Source organism: Tenrec ecaudatus, chromosome 12, assembly GCF_050624435.1.
Source record: "Tenrec ecaudatus isolate mTenEca1 chromosome 12, mTenEca1.hap1, whole genome shotgun sequence".
Classification (NCBI taxonomy): domain Eukaryota; kingdom Metazoa; phylum Chordata; class Mammalia; order Afrosoricida; family Tenrecidae; genus Tenrec; species Tenrec ecaudatus.
This window is the reverse complement of record NC_134541.1, coordinates 141,833,568-141,851,173: the sequence shown is the minus strand read 5'-3', so window position 1 is coordinate 141,851,173 and position 17,606 is coordinate 141,833,568. Positions and strand designations below refer to the sequence as shown.

Below are 17,606 nucleotides of genomic sequence, written 5' to 3'. Positions count from 1 at the left end.
CCAAAAAGGGTATTCTAGTAGAATCTTCAAATTATTGAAAAACATTATTCTATTTTATTTATTTTTTATTAGTTGGGATCTAGTGCAGATGTGTATTTCATATCATTCCACATTTCAATCATGGCGAGCAGAACTGTAGAATTGCTACCACAGACAGTTCCCAACCAATCTTTCTATACTAACTCCTTGACATCTTTTTTACCCCTGACCATCACTGTATCCCCGTCCCCACAGACCCCTAATTCTACTTGCTGTCCCTATAGGTCCATCTATCCTGGGTTTCATGGAAGAACATTACTAATAGCCCATGAAAATAAAAGTATGCTGGTTGTAATAAAAAAAAAACAGTTGTAGTGGTACTGAAAGGGAACTGCCTGACCTTCAAATTGGATTTATAAAAGGGTACAAAACAAGGGATATCATAAATGATGTCAGATGGATCTTGGGTGCAGGCAAGAATACCAGAAAGATGTCTACCTGTTTTTTATTGACTATACAAAGGCATTTATCTTTGTGGGTCATAATAGATTATGGATAACACTGCCAAGAATGGGAATTCCAGAACATACCATTGTGCTCATTTGGGAACTCCTCATAGACCAAGAGGCAGTCAGCCAGTCTCATAGTTTACCGTCACATGGCTTACAGTCAGGGGAGGTGCTCGCTAAGGCGGTGTCCCTGCACATATTCACTCTGCACGTGAACAGATCATCTGAGAAGAGGGACTCTGTGAAGGAGAATGCAGCGTCGGGATTAGAGGGTGATTCATCAATAACCTGCAGCATGCAGGTGGCACAGCCGTGGCTGCATGTGGAAAGTCACAAGGACATGGAGCGCTGACTGAAGAAGATAAAGACTGCAGTATTCACTCAGGATGGGTTGCATCTCAAAAAATCTTCATAACTGGACACCTTTCAACAGCAACATGATTAACAGAGAAAATGTGAAACTGAAGGATTTCAGCTTGCTGGTATTCACAGTTCCCTCTCATGGAAGCAGAAGTCAAGAAAGCAGATGATGGATTGCATGGGCAAACCTGCTGCCAAATACCTCTTTAAAATCAAAGATGTTATTTTGAGGACTGATGTGCACCCGACCCAATTCATGGTATTTTCTATTGCTTTACATGAAGACAAAAGAAAAAAAGAATCGGTGCCTTTGGATTGCAGTATTGACATGTCATACCAACTGCATGGGCTGTCAGAAGTTTAAACAAGAGGAAAAAGTATATCCAGAAAGCTCCTTGGAAGAGGGAATGGTGGTATTCCATCTTATATACTTTGAATGTCACATCAGAAGGGGCCAGTTTCTGATGAAGGACGTTATGCCCGGTAAAGAAGAGGGCCATCTAAAAAGAAGAGTCCATCAACAAAATGGACTGAGTGACATATTGGCCTTTGCAGTGGGCTGAGACACAGCCAGAGGTGTAAGGAAGGCACAGGACTGGGCATGGTTTCCTTCTGCTGTGTGGAGGTGATTTGACCAGTACCCCCTGCTTTTCCTTGATGCTCCCCTTTCTCAGGGCTCCTGGTGCATGACACCTTGCCTTGTGCCCCGCACCATCATCTAGGGGGCTCCGTTGGCTTCCCAACGCTGCAGGCCTGGGGTTGCTTCACCCGTTTGTCCTGTTTCAGTTGCCCCCCTTTGCTGGGTTGGTTCATGGCCTTTTGATATTCTCCGTCTCAGAGGGAGAAGTATAGCACTGTGCTACCGTTGCTGAGACAGAGGTGGTCTGATTGGCACTTAAGCCTTATGTCCTGCACTGGAGAGGTCCCCAGGGGAGAGAGAATGGGAGAAAGCAGATGTGCCCTCATAAACCAGCCTGAGCATGTGATCTTGGTCAGGAGGTTCAAGAAGGCCAGTTAGCCTGTTGTTTGGTTGCTTGAACATAGATGTTACTGTTTCGATTCAGAGGCTTCTGCAGGCAGTGAGCCTGACTCAGCGTGGCGAGCCTCAATGTGGAGCCGCTGCCTCACATTCCCTGCTCCTTCCCTGTGTAATCTGTGAACCCTATTTCCCCAGGATTCACTGACATGCCCCGTGGGAGCCCCCAGACCATGTGTCGAGGAAGGCCCAGGTACCAGAGGTGGACACGTGGAGCTACAGGCGGGGAGCTTCCTGGTGACAGCCTGCATTGCCACCTCTGGAGTTCATGCTTCCCCAAAGGTAGTCTCACGGAACCCCATGGTCAGAGTCTGTCCTTCCCCAAAGAGTGTCCCGAAAAACCCCATGCTCAGAGTTTATTCTTCCCTAAAGATCGGTGTCCATCCTTCCCCAAAGCTGGTGCCACAGAACCCCACGGTGGGAGTTCATCCTTCCCCAAAGTTAATCCTGCAGAGCCCCGTGTCTGAGTTCATCCTTCTGCAAAGGTGGTCCCATACAACCCCAGAGTCTGGGATATCCTTCCCACCAATGACCCTGGAAAGTGAAGGGGACAAAGGCCCAGTAGGAGGGGGTCCAGCCTTCTCTTCACTCCTCAGAGCACACAGATTCGACATTTCTGAAAGTTAACAGCGTTTATCCCAGGTTGCTTCTACAAAGAGTTTGGCTTTCTGGTAAACAGGAAAGGCACCCACAAACACCCGGGCTTATGTGGGTACCATCCCTGGCCTGTGTCTGGGTAGAGCTTGGCCTCACTTGCCCATGAGGCTGCCCAGGTTCCCAGCAGCCTCTTCCTGGTGTTTTCCTGTCTCCACACAGGTTGTGGCGTTCTGAGCAGCAGCATCCTGGTTCTGCATTTCAGACTGTGGTTTTGAAAGGACTGCAGCGGGTTGCAGGCAGCCTGGGAGAGGTTTTCCTGTTGATGGAGGTTGGGTTTGATGTGCACCTTCCTCATGGCATTTCCTGAGGGACCCTGGCTGCACAATGAACTTCTCTGCTGGTCAGAGGTTCAAACCCACCAGCTGCTCCCCAGGAGAGAGATGTGGCAGTCTGCTGCCATAAATATGTTCAGAAACCCTAATTGTGGCACTTCTCTGTGTGACATAGTCATTTGGGTCAAAATAGACCCAGTGGCCACATTTGTAAAAATACTATTTCATAGGGGCTTGAGCCAACTTCTCTGGCAGCTCTGGGTTTCTGCACAGGAGAGGGAAGTACTCAGTCCCTGATGAAATCACTCTAACGGAGGGAAAGTTCTCGGTCCCTGGTTACTCCCTTTGTAGACACAGCTCTGCCAGAGGGTTTTTCACAGTGTGGTCCTTCCAGCAGTGAAATTTCTTGAGCCCCCAAAGCGAATGCCCCAGGGCACTTGTGTGAGGAATGTGCTCACCCCTGCTGTGCCTCTGCTCAGATGCACGCTGCTCAGAGGTGGGATGAGCGCCATCAGAGGTGCCTTCAACATTTTGGTGGCCTTTTCTGTTCTTCGGAGGCTGACCGGCAAATCCAATAGGGCACCTCCCAGTTGTTCCTGTACCTGAGCCAGGGGAGGCAGCGCATCCCTTCTATATTGGGTGCAGGGACCGAGAGCCAGATGGGATTTGTCCTCGGTGTGTGGAGACCACAAGTCCACTATGCAGACTGCAGGTGGTCTGCCTTGTGGGGCACACAGACCGTGCCTTGTCCTCTGGTCCACGTGGAGTGTCCGCTCGTCAGCTCTCTAGGTCTTCAGGGGTGTATTCAAGTTCAGCTAAGTCAAATTTTCAGTTGGGGTCCAGAGTTGAGGCTTGTGAGCTGGAGGGTCTCTGCTGCTACTTGAGTAGCGAGCTTCAGGCAGAGGCAGGCAGTAGCCACCGCATTGGCCCAGTGGTTGCCTAGGACCTGGGGTGTCTTGGCATTTGGGAACTCGGGTGATGTGCCTTTTCTTTCTGTTTTTCTTCCTTGGAAATGCCTGTCCAGGTCTTGGAACAGTAACACAAACTCCCTGGGGCTGGGACCGGCATCGGCCCCACTCCAGCTGCAGGGTCTGTGTGTCACAGGTAGGAAGGGGGGCTTGGACGAACCCCCACATGTGTTGCCACAGAAGTCGGGCCTCTGCCTGCTGCTGAAGTCAAGCCAAAAGGTCTGCTCCAGTGCAGGCTTTGGTGAGAAGAGAGCGTTTTACTGGGAGCAGACTAGCACAGGACACAGAGGGATTCTTCTAACTGCCTTCCTGACTGTAGACAGGAGGGGCTTTGAGTCACTGGGGAGGGAGTGTGAAGAACGTTGAAGTGGGCTTGGGGGTAGGGTGAGGGTCTGGGAAGGGAGCTTGGTGAAAGTGGGGTTCGATTTAGGGTCTGGAAAGGGAGCTTGGAGAATGTTGAAGTGGGGTTTGTGCATTGGTCAGTCAGTGTCATGCATTCTGTACTGGTGGTCATCCTGGGCAGTGGTCCTCATGTCCAGGCTGTGAGACCACCAAGACAACACAGTGTAGCGGTTTTTCTCATTTCTCTCTCACTCAGGATCATCAGTTTTAGTCTAGTTTTTCTTAAGCATTCTTATTTTTGTTTGAAAATAAAAAACTAATGATCTATTTAAAAAATTTTTTTAAAAAAAAGAGTACCTGATGCAAGGGGCTTAAGTGGAGAGCAAATGCCTTGAGAATGATTGGGGCAGGGAATGTATGAATGTGCTTTATACAATTGATGTATGTATATGTATGGATTGTGGTAAGAGTTATATGAGTCCCTAATGTAAAAGAAGAAAAGAAAAAAATGATTAGGGCAAAGACTGTACAGATGTGCTTTATACAATTGATGTATGTATATGAATGAACTGTGAAAAGAATTGTATGAGCCCCAATAAGTTGTTAAAATAAATTTAAAAAAAATTTTTTTAATCATTTAATTGGGGGCTCATACAACTCATCACAATCCATTCATACATCAATTGTGTAAAGCACATTTCTACATTCATTGCCCTCATCATTCTCAAAACATTTGCTCTCCACTTAAGCCCCTGGCATCAGTTCCTCATTTTCCCCCTCCCTCATGAACCCTTGGTAATTTATAAAATATTATTTTTATCATATCTTACACTTGCCAACATCTCTCTTCACCCATTTTTTTGTTGTCCGTCTCCCAGTGATGAGGTTATATGTAGATCCCTGTAATCAGTTCCCCCTTTACACCCTACCTTCCCTCCACTATTTAAATTTCCATTGCTAAAAGAAAACTTGGATGAAGCATATGGAAATAATAAAATTATGTAAATTTAAGTTTATAATAAAACTAATCTCCAAACCCACTCTTTGCCATCTCACTGAGTGTGTGGATGCTACTCCCAGCCTCTCTGGACAGTTGAGAAAAAGCCTGTCCTGACATCCTGCCTGTCTGTTTTTCAGACCAGAGTCGGCGCAGGCTGTGTCCTCCTTCCCCGGAGTCACGTCTGCTGTGGAGCTGAGCCCACCCCTTCTCACCGGCCAGGTGAGACCTCTCCCAGGCCCTGCGTGACCTCTCCTGCAGTCCCAGTGCCTGGCCCAGAGGAGAAACTCTGCTCCTGCCTGTGCATAGAGCCCCTGAGGTGCAGAGGGACATAGTACTTGGTGGTAGTGAGGGCTTGCAGGTGGAAGTGGAGGAGGGGTTTTTGAGGAGAGGAGGAAGTGCACTGTGTGGGAGCCACTGGGCTCAGGAAGCTGGTGGAGTCTGGCGGGCCAGGACATACTCTGGGCTGGAAAGTCAGGACTCTGAGGACAGCTGGAGGCAGAGGAAGGTGCTGTGCTTGGTTACAGGTGCAGCGGCCTGCTGGCCAAGCCTCCAGTGATGCCGTCTGGGGGGTGAGATGCTCTGTGAATTCTCCGGCAGCAGTCTGGACTGAGCTTCTCTTGGGGAGATGGCTGGCACTTCAGGAGGAGCACATGTGCATCGTCTGGATGTTGAAGACAAGCTGGAGCTTCTGATCCACAGAAGAAGCAACTCCCAGACTCCTTGAGAAACGTAGTGATGTTCCTGCACACGGCTGTGTTAGAATGGATGGATTTTGGACTAGTTTGGTATTTTAGACTGTTCCTGAGGTCACAAGGTAAAGGCAATGTAGTTTCACTCAGGCAGGGACAGACCAGAGTCCACGCTTTGGACAAAATCTGATCAGTTCACACGGCACTGCCAGCCACCTTCCCACCTGCACTGTGGTGCAAGGCCAAACCTCCCCCAGTTCTCTTTGTGGTTGCCAACGCTCAACATTTGTGTGTTTCGATTGCTTCTCCTCTGAGAAACCTAGAGGCAAACCCTTTGGTGATGGCCCAGGTAGAGTAGGATAAGGGGTTTCCACTTCCGGTTTAATTCATTGAGTTTATGATTAAAATGTTCACTAGCATTAAATGAAAATTTTTGAAAGCATTCATGATCTGAACTCTCCTCTTCATTTCCATCTCACCCCTATGTGCGTGCACAGCTTACCATCCAGCTATCCACGCTGCCATCCAGTCACCCCATCCCAGTTGTCAGGTGATGTTGAATGGGTTTGACCCCTGTCGACTTCATGTTCGACATTGCGAAACACGGCCTGCGCAGCACCGTCTTCACTGTTACTGGGTTTGAGCCCGTTGTGGCCTTCAGTGTGTCCGTCCATGTCCTTGAGGGACTTCCTCTTTTTCACTGGCCCTCTGCTTTACCGAACAGGATGTCTTTTCCAGGTACTTGTCTGATGATGTCATGTCCGACTGTGAGACAAAGATTCACCATCCTTGCTTCTGAGGAGCATTCTGGCAGTCCTGCTTCCAAGGCGACTGGTTTGCTGTTCAGCAGGTCTGTGGTCCTTTCAGCCTGATTCAGAGTCCCAATGTAGGGTTTCACAGACCAGATCTTTACAGAAGCAGGCAGCTGTACCCTTTACCTGCAGAGAAACAGGTGCCTTGGAACTACCAGCCTCCCAGTCAGCAGCACCCACTGGGGTCATTGTCAGAGCAAAGTCTCTTTGCATCCTTGGCTAGCACTTCATGAGTTGGGTGTGTACTCAGGTACCTGTATGCTTCTGAGGTGCTCACAGATTGGGTTCCAGAAAAACTTTAAGCCCTTGCTGATGGCACAGAACAAGCAGCCTCTCCACCTAAGGGGATGCTTTAGACTAAGGATGATTCCATATCCCATGTTTGGTACCAGCCTCCCTAAAACCACAGGAAAAATAATTATTCTTCAGTGAATAAAGTGATTGTTTTTTTCTGGAGTCAAGTGGTTAATGCCTGCCTCCTCCCAGCAAGTTTACTGCCCTGTGTGTAGATGTGTGAGTCCGCTGCTGTGCAGGGTTCCCTTCCTGAAGAAAGCTCCCAGTACCCTTCCAGAACCGATGAATGATCTGATCTCCTTGGAAGACCCTGATAGACAACATCTACTGGCCTGAACCAGTGGAAATTTACTCTTGCTGACCATTCAGTTGCTTGACTGTTTTTCTCCATATTTGATTTATGGCTTATGAGAGATTGGACAGTGTGTTAGGCAGGGTTCACAAGAGAAACAAAACCAGGACATTTGCGTTTGTTTTGTTTTTTTTAATAGGAAAGATCTTTATATACAAGGGCAATTGAATATTGAGAAAACATTCCAGCCCAGTGCAGATCACGTCCTTAAGTACGTTATTAGCCCATATGTCCAATAACAATCTATAAAGTCCTCTTTAGACTCACTAAACACATGCAATGACGCTGAATGCAGGAAAGTCACAGGCCAGTGGGTGTACAGTCTTGTGGATCCAGTGGTGGTGTAAGCATCTCAGTGCTGACAGGGGTCTCCACATGTTTTCTCCAGCTGCCAGAGCTCTGGCTACATCAGGGTAAGTCCATTTGGCTTTTCCTCTAGAATGTCTTGCAGGGAGTGAGCCAAAACCTTTGATTATATATAAAAAGATAGGTTTATACATCGAGAAGGAATATAACATTAACCGAGCAGTGTAGAAGACTTAGTTGAACTCACTTTCATGCAACCGTTAACATACTGGAAATCCTTCAACTGAACTGGGATGCCAGTCCAAGGTCAATGAAGCAGACATTGGGATCTTCCCTCAGGCAAGACAGGCCAAGTCTGCCTGAAGGCAGCAGACAGCAGGGTTAGTCAGCAATTGTCAGTAGCACGGGAGCTTAGGAAAGCCCCCTATACTGCCACAGGTTCCACCAGCCTGAAGCTCAAGCAATGTACACAGCAGCAGCCTGGCAAAGCAGGTCTCAAAGAAGCCTCAAGCTCTAGCCATACCATCCATGGGTTGGCTTGGCCCACGGGTAGTGCAGTCCAGGTTGGGGTAAAGCATAGTTCAAGCTGGTCCCATGACCAGGCAGGAAGAGAAAAGGGAAGGGGCCTAGGAAAGCCATTTCTCTCTTTGCCCGCTAATCAAGTTTCAACATGATCAAACTCTGCCCACGTGTTCTGATTGGCCTACTTGGCAAAATAGCCCTATCACAGAGAATGTGAGTCTTTCCTCTCAGAGCCTTGTGAGGCCTTCCTGGTGAGGTTATCTATCATCGACCTATCAGTCATCTGTCTTCAAACACATGCAATGATGCCAAATCAGGAAGAACACAGGCCAGTGGGTGGAAAGTCTTGTGGATCCAGTGGCAGTGGAAGAATCTCAGTGCTGATGTGGGCCTCCACATGACTTTTCCAGCTCCAGGGCTCTAGCATAGTACCATGTGTCTTGCCATCAGGAATACCAAGCAGAGTCTGTGTCCCTCCTCCAGCAGGCTATCTCTGTAGCACCTCCAAATGAGATCATTAAGCTGCAACCTGATTGGTAGGGTAAATTCCACCCCTTCACTCTCAGTAGTCTCAAGTTCACACCAGATTATGTAACTACCACAGGCACCATATGCATTGTATAGCAACCACATCTCTTGTAGGTTCGAACTTGAACATTCAGAAACAGCTCTGGTGGCCCTCTCAAAGATGGTGGCCAAACATTGAGCTTTGAATGCATGTCGGTCTCCACAGTCTTGTCACTAACCCAGCTACTGCACCACGCTCCTTGAAGGATCCATTATGTCTATCCAGAGACTCATGACAGGACTTCAGCCTCTAAACTTCCCATTTTAGTTACTGTTTAGGTTCACCCAAATTTTAAAAACTTGTGTATGTGCTGCTTTGATTTGTCTGCCATGACTGAACCAGTTGGAACCGATTCCAAGCTCTAATTTGAACTGTAATTCTTTTCATGAGTGGTTGAGCACTCAACTCTTTGTGCCACCCAGGAACTCCAGTTCCATATACTTCCTGTGTTAGGCCAGGTTGACTAGAGAAACAAAGCCAGAGACACTCATATATGTGTAAGAAGGAGCTTTAAATCCATAAGTGCTTATATATCAAAGACACATCCCAATCCAGTACAACTCAAGTCCAAAAGTCTGATACTAATCCATAAGTCCCTCTTCAGACTCATAAAGTCACATGCAATGATGCAGAATGCAAGGTCATAGGCCTGTGGATTCTAAGTCCCATGGATCCAATGGTGGTGGAAGCATCTGCAGGGCAGTGGTAGCAATCAGGGTCAGCTAGCAGGAAGGTGAAGGCAGAGAGGGAGGGAGATGCCCCAGAGAAGGCCACACCCACAAGGAAGCACCATCAGGCTGTAACCTGATTGAAAGGCTCAATTCCACCCCTACACATTTATATAGCTTCAACTTGGCATGAAATCATGTACCTAATATACTCCCTCGCCAACCTCAGAAACTCAGGTGTTTATGATATAAAAGTAAAAGAGAAGGGCTCAATAGAAAGTAGATGTTTAGAAATTTATGATGGCAGCATGTACAAATATGCTTGATGCAATATATATGTGGATTGTGGTAAAAGCCTTAAGAGCCCCCAGTAAAATTTTTAAAAGCCCCCAATAAAAAGATTTTTCATAAAAGTGAAAGAGAAATACAAATAGAACTATCAAAGACACTAAATAGAGAATGACAAATATAGCTAAATGGGAATCATAAACTACTACTGATCCCTTTGGGTGATATTGTTTCATAGACGAGAAATGTTATCATCGCCGCAGAGAGGTAGACATGAACTGCTTACTTACCCAGGTACAGGCAACAAGCTTTTGATCCTCCTTCCACAGAGTTGATAGATACATTTTTCCTGTATTATAGTTGTGTTTTATGTGAAGGTTTACACAGCAAGTTTGTTTTCCAATCAACAGTTCCTACACCGTTGTTGAGTGACCTTGGTCACACACTCTTGCAGTGAGGTAGCAGCTGCCTGTTAACTCCCTGGGCTCCCTATTTTCTTTTGTCCACTTTCCCAGTCTCCTCCTCTTGGGTTTTGGGAAAATGTTACCCTTTTAGTTTTATAGCGTGGATTGTCCCCCAGACCACATTTTTCACTGGGTTTGTGATGGGTTTTATAGTCTCAGGTAGCATTTGGTTGAAAGTTGACTTACAGAGGTGCCTTGGGTTTCAAGTTAGAAGTTGTACTCTCAGGGCAACAGTCTTCCAGGTTCCTCCAGTGTCTTTCGGTCCAGTAAGTCTGGTCTTTAACTTTTATTCTACATTCCCACCTATTTTAAACGGGTCCTCTGATTATGATCTTGGTTAGAGATCCTCGTTTATGATCTTGGTTGGCAGTTGGTATTGGGGTCCACTTAATTATTCTCTTCTTAGGTTTGAGGAGGCTGTGGTCCAAGGGTACTGTTATTCCTTGGGGCTAATTGCTTCCTTGAATCTTTGATTTTCGTTGTCCTCCTATGTTCCAGGATGGAAGGGTGCAATACTTGATTCATAGAAAAAGTAGCATATTCTTAAGAGAAATGGCCGTTATATCCATCATCATTTCCTAGACAAAGGACGTGACCAGGGTGAGTTGACAGAACCCCTGGATCCGCAATATGATGAATTTTTGCCACTTTTCATCTGGATTCCATGTGACCCGTTTAACATCGGAGCTGTGCTTAATGTGGCCCTGCTATCTGCGGGACAGAAGAGCTTATTATCTCTAGTTAATCACTCAAATGAAACACAATTGGCTGTTCAGTTTCACTCCCTCAGCTATGATGGATAGATTTGAACTGAGCAGCACTGGAAATTCTTTGACTGAACAGAGGGAGACTGCAGTGGGGAAGAGCTCCTCGGGACCCATGCAGTAGTCCCCAGGGACTTCCTGTGCAGAGGTGATGCCCCTGAGGAGCTGGCTCCATTTCTAGTGTGAATGGCCCAGGTCCTGGAGAGATGAGCTGCTCAGGGCTGGACAGCTGCGCCAGTTTACTCCAGAGGACTGGGGACTGAGGTGGTCTGCCCTGCCTGAGTGATTGCAACATCCCCAAAGAACTCGGGGGGGCAGTCAGAACTCACTTGTTCTCTTGACAATGTGTATTTACAGGAACTTTTTGGATGTCAGGGTCAAGGAAAGTGTGGCCCTAGCTTCAGAGCTCATGTCTGTGAGACATTCATGGAAAGAAGCCTTTGCTGGGAGGTTGGAAGTGTCCTCTGGCTGGGAATTCACAGAGTTTCCACATGGGAAAGCTGCCCAAGAGGAAGCTGAACTGGGTTGGCTTGATGGGCCAAGGTCAGAGCTTGTTGGGACAGAAGGCCCAAACGATTTGAGTTCCCTGAAGAAGACCTCTCTGACCGTCTTCCAGCCCAGTGAATCAATGGCCGTCCCCTCAGAAGGCTCATCTGGTGGCTGCTGAAGCAGTGGAGCCACATGGCGAATGGCTGTGGGGGTGGACGGCGGGGAAGCAGCACAGTCTTGGGTTCTGATCACTGCTCCTCAGGTTGCTGCCAATGGGCTTCACTGGGTGCTCTTTCCTGCACAGGAATAATAGCTTCTAGACATGTCTGCTGACAAAATTGACCCCTGTTAAGGGCTGTCCCTGGTGGCTGTAGGAGACAGAAGGCCACGCTGTGGCCAGGAGAAAACAACCTGGACAGTAGCCCTGGCTGGGGCAGGGACATCTGCAGTGCATGGTCACACCCTTTCCCAGGCTCTGTTACCCCTGCCCCTCCTCACCCCTTACATCATCCACAGCCTCCTGAACCCCCACCCCATACCCATCCCTCACCTTGATGGCAGCTGTCCTTATCCCACTGAGTTACTCCTCTCCATGCCCTTCTGTTAGCCACATGACGTGCCCTCCCTATGCCATACTGCTCCTCTCCCCATGCCCTTCTGTTAACCACATGACCTGCCCTCCCTATGCCATACTGCTCCTCTCCCCATGCCCTTCTGTAACTATATGACCTGCCCTCCCCATGCCATACTGCTCCTCTCCCCATGCCCTTCTGTTAACTGTATGACCTGCCCTCCCCATGCCATAATGCTCCTCTCCCCATGCCCTCTGTTAACCACATGACCTGCAGCTCCCCATGCCATAATGCTCCTCTCCCCATGCCCTTCTGTTAGCCACATGACGTGCCCTCCCTATGCCATACTGCTCCTCTCCCCATGCCCTTCTGTTAACCACATCACCTGCCCTCCCCATGCCATACTGCTCCTCTCCCCATGTCCTTCTGTTAGCCACATGACCTGCCCTCCCTATGCCACACTGCTCCTCTCCCCATGCTCTTCTGTTAAACACATCACCTGCTCCCCACCCCACCCCCCTGCCCGCCATGCCATACTGCTCCTCTCCTCGAGCACTGACAGCACTGAGCTTCTGCTTTTCTTCCCCAGGACTCCCTGCACATTCCCTTCCTCAGACAGTCTGCACATCAGCCCTCGCCACCTTGTGCCCTCGAGACACTCAGGACCCCTTGGTAGGAAGGTGGCCATGAGGGCCACAATGAATTATGTTTGAAGAAGCTCAAATGGGCCCAGCCTCATGTAGCTCTTTGTGGAAACTTCTTAAGACTGGAAATCAGGAGAGTGGGCTATGGTGGTGAGGGTCAGGGGCAAGGAACCTCCGAGGTTGAGTGGAATGTCCCTCAGAGTCACATTGGGCAGGTTAGACTGAGAGCCCAAGCATCAGAGACCACGGTCCTACCCTCTCGGATCCTCACAGAAAGCTCATGGTGTGAGGTGCCTGGTTGTGGGATACAGAATGATTTCTCCCAAGCTGTCTCCCCCAAATATATGCCAGACAGCTGCTTGGGAATGACTATACTTGGTGGTCATCAGAAGTAGGTCAGGGGTTATTCTCCCTAAGAGCTATCAGCCATCTAGAGAAAGTAGTCACCACTGTTTATCCCACAACAAATAGGGCCCACTCCCTTCTGATAAGGATAGTAGTTGTCTGTTTCCTTGTAGGAGACCCCAGAGAGGTCGAACCCGCCCAAGGATGATCACGGTTAGGTCGCCATCTTGGATCTAGGGTCCGCCCATCTTGTCACATGTATACCCCCAATCCCTCTTCCTATTGCATGTATGTCCCTAGACCACCCTTCTGATTACTGTATTACCTATAGTACAGCCCCTTCCTGTGATGTATATCCTCACCTGTAATTAGGGGGCTTGCATGTCCCCAGAGAAGATAAAAGCCGGGACTACCATTAAACTCTCTCTCTCTCTCTCCCTCCACGTGGACCATCAGCGGGGCAGAGGTGAGCATGCTACCATGAATTGTGACTGACTCCCATTTATTTCAATACTTCACTTCTATCTCTCATGCTCTCTATAACTTTACTATGATCTTTACTTATTGTCGTTGTACAATTGCACCTACCGGACCCATAATGATGTGTTAGGGGCTAGCTTCCCCTGACACCTGGACATTTACAAACTGCTTCCAGCTTGTCCTCCATGACATCTCAGGGAGGAGCGTCAGCCTGGATGAAATTAAACAGCTCACTGAGTTGGGCCTGGGCGTTCTGCCTGCCAATCCCCACGTTCCCTCCCAGGAGCCTGCTCCTCAGGCTGTTTTCCCATAGCTATGTGCTCCAGCAAGATGGCAACTTGGCAGACACTGAGAGATGACAGGATGAGCAGGGAAGGTGGCAGGCTAGTGGTTGAAGTCCAAAGATCCAGAGGTCGATGAGACAGCTGTAGGATTCGTACCAGGAGGAAAAGGCATGGCTTCCCCCAGAGTTTGCTGAAATAGGAGAAAACTGCCTGTCCATTGCCCTCCACCCTCATCTGACCACAACTGCATAGCTGCTCACCATGCAATTAAATTACATCCTACTGAGAACCCTGGCCCAGCCAAGTTGACACGAAACCTCTTGTCTATTTGGCACCTACACACTTCTCTGTAAACCAAACAGAATCTCCAAACAAAGACGTACTCTCATGTAACATGACACAACTAACACGAGTACAACTGACAGCACACAACCCCATTTTCATCTTATATTGTGTAAATGAACCCCAAATATTGGATGCATACATGCAAAGAGGAAACCCTCATAACAACTGTAGTCCTCGTCTCTGTAACGGATCATGTGGCTGGTCTGCTCTTGGGAGCTGCCTTCTTCCACCACTCACTCTGTAGTCCCTTTGCCCTCACAAGTCCTGCAGCTGGTCCTGGTTCTTGGCCTGACTCAGTGACCAAATCTGTCACTCCTGAAGAGTCTGTGCCATTAGTAATCTTGTCAGAATTGTATTGTTGTAGTTTACCATGGACTTTAACCACAGGACATGGTAATTCCAAGAGACGACCTTGATACCTGCCACCATGGCCCCTTTGTTCCTGTGCCCACTGGGCAATGACAGCAGTGGCTGGGGAGAGAGGATGACTGGCTTCCACAGAAAGGTGGTGCTCAGGACTCATAGTGAGTCTACATGGAGACACCAAGGCTGTGAATTTTTACATGAGCAAACAGGCTCATCTTTCTCCATCGGAGGGGCTGGTAAGCTTGAACCACTGACATCGGTATTAGCAGTTCAATGTCCGCATGGAAGAGCAATTAACAATGATGTAAGAATGGACAGTTTGTATTTTAAACAGTCTTTTAGAGATTGAGTTTACAATTGTTTTGCTTATCAAACCATTGGAAACAAACGTTTATAAGGGACCAAATAAATAAATAACAACTATTCCTAAAGGGAAACATGATACCGTATAGAACAGAATACAAAAATTTCACTCACTGCCATAAGTCCATGTCGATTTATTGTGACCCTATAGAACAGGGTAGAACTGCCCATGAGTTTCTGAGATTGTGACTTTACTGGAGCAGAAAGTCCTACCTTTCTCAATTGGAGCGACTGGTAGTTTTGAACTGCCTACTTTGAGGTTAGCAGCCCAATGTAGAACCTCTCTGACACTAGGACTCCCTTGGAGCTATAGATGTAATGAAATACTGTAAAACAAGGAGAATGAGAAAAAATGACACAATGATACATATCAACTGAAAATGAATAAGGTATTGCTACACACAGTTGTATAGGTATATCACCAAGAGTTTAGGAACAATAAAATGGCAAAAGAAGTCAGACATAAAAAGAGCTCACATTGTATGAATTCACTTAATTAAGGATCAAAACTAGGAAAAATGGATTTCTGATGTTAGAAGTTGTGGACAGAGTCGGTGACTGGGAGGGGTTTCAAGTGGGAGTCTGCAATGTCGTTAGGTTCTCTTTGTCAATCTGTGAACTGGTTATGCATGTGTGCTCCTTTTGTAAAAGTGTTATGATATGTCCACATTTTTGCACATATACTCTAGGAGGAGAATGTAGAAGCACTGTATGAACTGTTATGAACAAGAGCTATCTTATGTGTAAAACCAAGGTATGAAATTTTTATGAATCAAATATCAATTGGGTGAAAAGAAGGGGGGAAAAAAGAAAAAGTGGAGATCCTAAAACCTTAAACTCAAAACATCCCCTAAAGTCCTTTTGAGGAGCACTATTGGTGTAGTGGTTACATGTTGGGCTGCGATCCACAAGCTCAGCAGTTTGAAACCACCAGCCGCTCTGCAGGAGAAAGGTGGGCCTTTCTACTCCTGTAAACAGTTACAGTCTCAGAAGCCCATAGGGGGTATTCACTATGAGTCAACATTAAATTGATAGCAGCAGATTTGATTCTTGTAAAGCCTTCTTAAAGCCAACCAATAGCTGACTCAGTGAAGAAGATCTGCTTTAGACATGTGCTCTTTTAAAGAATAATCTGTCTGTGATCAGATTGACACAGGAACTTGGAAGGTTACATGAAAAGTTTAAGGGGCAGTGAGCTTATGTGTATGATGGAAATTTGGAATTGGAAAAGGACAGTGAGAATGGTTACATAATTGCAGAAATATAATGAATGTTAGCAAATTGTACATGTAGAAATGATCGAATTGGTATATATTTTTGTGTGCATTGTTTTAGATCAGGGAGAAGACTCGAAGTTCAAATATAATTTACAGAGACACCCTTGTTAAATCTTGAATGGGACAAAGTCCAGAAAAAACAAATCATCTGGTTGAGGGAGACCGTAAGCATGAGGCCATAATGGGGACTGAGGGATCCACAACAGCTCGGTCACATGGAAAACAAAGGAAGCCCCTTTAAAAGTCACGTTCCCAGCAGATCAGACCATCGCAGTTGGAAATGTGACTACAGAAACGGGAAAGGGACCATGATTGGAGTAAATACATTATTGCAGATTAGAAAAGTTTACAGGACTGGTTCAGGGCCCTCCAACCATCTTGGTCAGGGCATGAACGTGCATCCTCAGTACCCCAGTTCCCATCAAGGGCATACTCAGGCAAGTGCTTGAGGGCTAGACTACTCCTCACAAGGCTGACCAGAGGAGTGGGTGGAAGCAAACAAACTCTGCCTGAGGGCAAAGCATTTTACGTTGCTAGTTCAGAGTCATGGAGCTCTAGTGCCATAGGAGGTTATGGGGTGGGCGGTTCACCGCAAGGTTTCACTCTTCAAAACCAACAGCCAGCTCCAGGGAAGAAAGATGAGGCTTTCTACTCCAATAAAACTATATAGTCTGGAGATAAAAAGCCCCATTGTAAGTTAACTGGGTTGATTCCTACGAGAGGGATAATGTGTGTGGGTCAGATGCTTGCAAGGTCCCTCAAGGCAATGCTGCCAGACTGTAGTCTCTGCTCCCTGCTGGTGGAGACAATGGATTGCTTCTCTCTAAAACTTGGAACCATTAGCTTGGTTCCAGTAGGTGGAGTTCACACCCTACTGATAATGGTTCATATGGAGATCCAGAAAACAGGTCAAAGTTAAGCTGCCATTCTAAATGTAGGATCCGCCCATTTTGTCACGTGTATACCCCCAATCCCTCCTCTTCCTATTGCATGTATGCCCCTAGACCACCCCTTGTCACTGCTGTATAACATAGTCCAAGTCCTTCCTGTGATGTATGTCTTTACCCTCCCGTTTCCAATTCCCCTTTGTCCTCATTCCCTTCCCCCTCTCTCCACGTGGACCACCAAGCCACCAAGCGGGGCTGAGGTGAGCAATGCTACCATGATATGTGTGTGACTGCATTATTGTAATATCTCTTCTATCGCTCATGCTCCCGATGATTTTAATATTTATATCTCAACCCTTTATGTTTCCAGGGCTTTCAATGACATTGGGCATCTTTTCAATGTTTATGAATCATGCTTATGAACCTCTCTTCTGTTAGTTGTCTATGTGTATGCATTGCCTGTATTAAAAACATATACAACCGAACAATTTGTCTGGAAAAATAATTTATAGAAACTTTATGTTAGATTGCCATGCGTTTTGCATAGCCAATTGTTCTTTTAAAACACTTTTCTTGTCATTGTGATACCATGCTAAAAGGTAAAAATAGCTGTATATAGTCAAATAGCTTTATCTTTCCTTTAAAGACATGAACCTTCCTGTCTTGCTTAAAGTTTCCACCTCACTAAAGCTAAATTGCTACTC

General features: G+C 47.0%; 1 long non-coding RNA gene across 1 annotated transcript in view; it reads left to right on the top strand.

Moving 5' to 3' along the window:
• LOC142422180 (uncharacterized) overlaps window positions 1-17,390 on the top strand; it is a 33,150-nt gene extending 15,760 nt beyond the window's left edge. Inside the window, exons 2-4 of the long non-coding RNA XR_012779062.1 lie at window positions 2,023-2,166; window positions 5,261-5,342; window positions 5,648-17,390. This is a non-coding gene — a long non-coding RNA (uncharacterized LOC142422180). The remainder of the gene's footprint in view (window positions 1-2,022; window positions 2,167-5,260; window positions 5,343-5,647) is intronic.
• Window positions 17,391-17,606: the final 216 nt, after the last annotated feature.